This window comes from Opisthorchis viverrini, assembly GCF_000715545.1.
Source record: "Opisthorchis viverrini unplaced genomic scaffold opera_v5_150, whole genome shotgun sequence".
Taxonomy (NCBI): Eukaryota; Metazoa; Platyhelminthes; class Trematoda; order Opisthorchiida; family Opisthorchiidae; genus Opisthorchis; species Opisthorchis viverrini.
Window position 1 is genome coordinate 1,057,354 of NW_008751806.1, and position 5,168 is coordinate 1,062,521.

Consider the following 5,168-nt stretch of genomic DNA (forward strand, 5'->3'; position numbering starts at 1 on the left):
ATTTTGTTGACAGTGTGAGTAGATTCGGGAACTAGAAGTTGGGATTTCATTCTATCAGTGGTGCCGATCTACGTTGAAAAGCCAAAAAGCACTACACAACTGTTTCACCCTTATCGGGAATCGTCAGCGGCGAATATGTCACGGAACTCCACCAGGAGGTCTCGAAACTGCGACCTCCCAGGAGGTTGTTTGCACACTTCAGCGAAGCTTTTTTTTGGATTTTGTGGGTACGCATTTCCAGTAAGGGTAAAACTGTAGCACAGTGTCTCTTGGCTTTCTAGCAGGGACTGGCTCCACGTAGAGGATGGGATCTGACTTAGAAGCGGGATCTCGCCAAGGTGATTAAACAATTAAAGAACGGAAGTGCGGAGTAGATGGCTGAAGTCCACATAGTTTGCCCACTCGCATTTTTCGGTAGTGTAAACAATTCTACCCGCTTCTGAGGAATACAACTCAAAAACACCACTAGTGGAAATAGTCGCATCTGTCCCCCGCTGAAACAGTTCCCCTGAAATACCAGATCAAGATGCGAAGGACCAACTGTTTGACAATAGTTGGATCCTGGAACAGGGAATTACATTTCAAGAACCTTCCATGGAATGTGAACTTTTGCAACGCATCTAAATCTACTAACAGCGAATCTTCGTAATAAGTCTTTCTAGTGAATGCTGTGGACTCACGAAGATCTGGAATCCTAGTAGGGCGCATTATGCACCAATGAAACGCCACCATAGTGTCTTTCTTCGAGAAATCCCCCCAGAGGTCAACACCACTTCCAATTCATGGTAAGTCTACCTGTTTTTTTTTTAATTTAGAACCATCTGAGTAGGTAGGAAGTAGGATTTCCAACCGAGGCCACATATCTGGACAACAGACTTAGAATAAACCGGTGGCTGAAAAGTTGGAAGCCAGATAATCCAGCTCACCAAGCAACAATTGAGGGACTGGACTCTGGTGTCGCGACGGTGAAGGAACCAAACAGGTTGCTGTATTCGGATTGACGGTCTCAAATAGTTTAACCAATGGACAAGCGATTGAAGTTCATTATCCAACCGACAGGGCCAGATACATTTTTATTCAGCTGGGCAATAAGTTGTAGAGGTGTGATGAAGAGTCTATGCATTAGATTTCGTGTTTCTAGTGCGTCGACATACTCAGTCCTAAGATACAAGTGGAAAACGTCCGTGCTTTGGAAGTTCCTCGGAGTTTTTTTACCTGTGACGGGAAATTCGTCGGATGGAGAACGTGTCAAGTGACGAGATGCGGAAGCTTTTTTTATCACCTGCCACGCTTATCTTGGCTTCTCCGGTGTCAATAATGGTTTGAGCATCTGTCAAGTGACAAAAGACCTCGTTGAAATCGCTTTCAAGGATGTTGCTAACCGCAGTCTCACAGACGAGCACCGAGCATTGAGACCCGTTATCCGAGAAAATGGTGAAGTCAAATTCTCTTAACTCAGCGTATCTCCGCCTCAGTGCATACTTTTGAAGGAAGCTCTTTGTAAGAATCAAACCTGATGTACCAGTCATTGAAATTAAGATGTTGCGTGAAAGGCATGGGCTACGACAGAGGTGTCATTTGTTAGGCTTTCAGCTGCCACTGTCCTCCTCGGAAGCAAGTGGGAACTTGTCTTCTCTGCTAGTCTGTTCTCTCCATCTCTCTCTTTCACATTCTCCAACTTTTCATGAGAGAACAGCATTGTTGCAACTGACTAACAAGTTTCGCATCCACTATCGTAACTGTCTGTACGTCTTTTCAAACCACCGCGGTTTCTCATCCACTCCATCTCCTTCACATTCTCCAACTTTTCATGAGAGCACAGCACTGTTGCAACTGACTAGCAAGTTTCACATCCACTATCGTAACTGTCTGTACATCTTTTCAAACCACCGCGGTTTCTCATCCATGTCCAACGCGCGGGCTCATGGTGAGTCCAATGTACATCCGGTCATCGATTCACACTCCATCAACCATGTGCAGTGTAGCTAACTAACTCTCATGTGTTTCCACCACACCGAAGGTTACGATCCGTGTATTCACCTGGGCTCATCAATCCGTAAACAGTGACATTTATTGGACTGATATCGCCCCTTAGAAACGCTAGTCATCGTGTGACTGTGTGTGTGTGTGTATGTTAGGGTTACTTTTGTAGCAATTTCTGACAAACCTGAATGAATCTAAACAATGTAGTTCAATGGGACGCGCTTCATACTGGCAAGTTTAAACAGAAACTTGAATGTCCAACGCGCGGGCTCATGGTGAGTCCAATGTACATCCGGTCATCGATTCACACTCCATCAACCATGTGCAGTGTAGCTAACTAACTCTCATGTGTTTCCACCACACCGAAGGTTACGATCCGTGTATTCACCTGGGCTCATCAATCCGTAAACAGTGACATTTATTGGACTGATATCGCCCCTTAGAAACGCTAGTCATCGTGTGACTGTGTGTGTGTGTGTATGTTAGGGTTACTTTTGTAGCAATTTCTGACAAACCTGAATGAATCTAAACAATGTAGTTCAATGGGACGCGCTTCATACTGGCAAGTTTAAACAGAAACTTGAGGAAATTTCATGCTGTAGGTGCCATGTTCTCATGGGTAGCTGTTGGCTTGGTTCGTTTCTACTGACGACGGCTTCGCTACACACTAGAGTAAGCATTACGTTCACATGGTAACGTCACCCATTAGGTGTCAGGTGTGGTCTTCTCCAGCAATCTCCTTACATTGAACCACTCCATTCGAATCACAAAAACTGAATGAGATTGACTGGCTGTTTGGTTAGACACTGAATACTGTGTGACGAATCGAAACAAGACTATTCAGTTTCTCATTTTTTAACATCAAAGTTTTGGAGTTTGATTTGGTTTTTATCCACTCAAACAATATGGCAGAAAGACAGGTAGCTGGATGTTAAAATGTAAACCGCAAAAACTAGCTGATCGCAACAATGGATGTAGATAATGGCAACTGAACCGAATTTTAATCAAGCTGTAAACCAGTAGTATTCGGCCGTCAACTGTAATACTAGAGGACAACTCATCTCAAGTTTGCCTGTGCTCACAATCATTATCAGAGTTGATTAACCTAGATGACCCGCCTGAAAACCGAGACCTTCCGGTCAAGTGAGCAGTAGCCCATAAAGTCGCTTTTTGGCTCGGCTACCGAGATAACCGTTTGCAGTTTAGCTGTCACCGAATTAGTCTGGTGCGTACTAGGGCATTTCTACACGTATACTCCTTCTTAAATTAGAAACCAAAGTATACCCTCACTGGATAAGTATGAAACTTTGCTGTTTAATGAGGAAAACCAAGAGGAACATAGAAAACAAGCTCAGGCCTTGCGAAACTTTATGATGGACAAACTGTCACTCATTCGCCGACTACGTTCAGTTGCACACCAAATTGGTTTTAAGGGGACGGTCAACTAAATCTCCGGCTTTCAATATTCTCCAGTTGAATCTGCTGCAAAAGAGCCGTCTTATGTTCCGGTCGAGGTGGGAGATACTCAGAATGTTGCAGAAAACTCTTTGACACCCCAAAGCCAGCTTTGCCTTTCTTGGGGCTCACCAAGTAGGCATGAAACCAGCCGTTCCCTGTAACGTCATGATTGGTGTTTCATCATGAATGTGTTCTGCCATATCTCAAATATTGCACCAACTGAAACATGAGGTGAAAGTGAGGTGCCTCAGTTGAAGAATATCATAGACGAGAGATCCATATGTGATTCAGTTGGATGTCGCGTTAAATTCGATTTGGTGTGCCATAAAGTGTACTTCATGAATTCCCACACAATCTGGGTCCAACTAAAATACCAGGAGGCTAGGGAAGCTAGGGGGCTGCGCCTATCTAATGAGCTCCAAGAAGGGCGATATTGAGCGAGAGATTTATCCACAATTTCCTTCAAGAGGTGCCACTTATTTCATCACTCGAATGCGTCAGCTTGGCACACCTTTTCCCAATTCTCCAGCAAGATCTCTGATTTTTGACGCGAAACTTTTTCGATGCGTGAGCTAGTTTTTAAGGTGCGTTCGGTTGTGCCTCCTCATTCGAAAAACACTGTGGCGCTATTTAGACAATTGTGAGTTCCCTGACGGTTTAGACCAATTGTGTCTGCGTAAGACTACAATCGATCGGAATTCCCACCAAACGCGCCAATCGGGAGAGACCCTTGTCGATAGACCAATGGCAGTGTCCAACTGAACGGTTAATGGTCAGACAAGGTCGACCTTGATTATTGTTCCCTAAGTCAGTCGGTGCACGCGCAACGACCACCCAGTTTCATCCGCAATGCGTTACCAATCACAATATACTAATTGTGTCTCTTCGACTGATGACGAACAGCCTGTACCCAAATTGAGAAATCGTCAATGCGTTACAATCACAATATACTAATTGTGTCTCTTCGACTGATGACGAACAGCCTGTACCCAAATTGAGAAATCGTCATTCGCGGAACCAGTCAGTACGTGTCCACGTGATTTGAATAGCGCGATTGAAAGATAAGTGGCACTGTATCGTGTCAAAGTGCGGCACTATCGATCAGTCAGTCGGTGGTAACCGAACCGTCAAGTGTTCAGACTAGCAGTCGAGAGGTCATAGTTTCGAAACTCATTCAAATTTCGTAATTTGAATGGTACTGATGACTGCTAACAGATTAAAACAGGTGTGCAGTGCTTATCAACTCTTCAATATACGTTAACTTCATCTGTAGGACGAAATCTCGGGTGAAAATTACCAAATCTCCTAATGCTATCATCACTCTGAACTTGAGCTAGAAATATTACCCTGACACTGAGACACCACGGTGGTTATCACTTTAAACTCCTTATCAGTTTCTTATCCGATCACTTGACGAATCTGGACGTCTCCGTTAGTTCCATAGAGTCGGGTCATCTATTCATCATTCTTATTTGGGTCACTCTAGTGACTCACCGGTGTTTACTGATGTTGAAGTGGAAAGGAGTGACATTTGTGAGTATCTGTTACAGACCTTAGTAGGAAGTCATCAGCAATTTGCATCTGACTAAACCGCGACCTTCCCGCTAGTAGTCTGAACACCTAACCATTGGGCGGCTGAACAGCGATGTGATTAGCTCGCACTTAGACGGGATAGGGCAGCGCCTTACCCTTCACTGGAAGGGCCTCCGTTCCTCCAGTGCCCTACC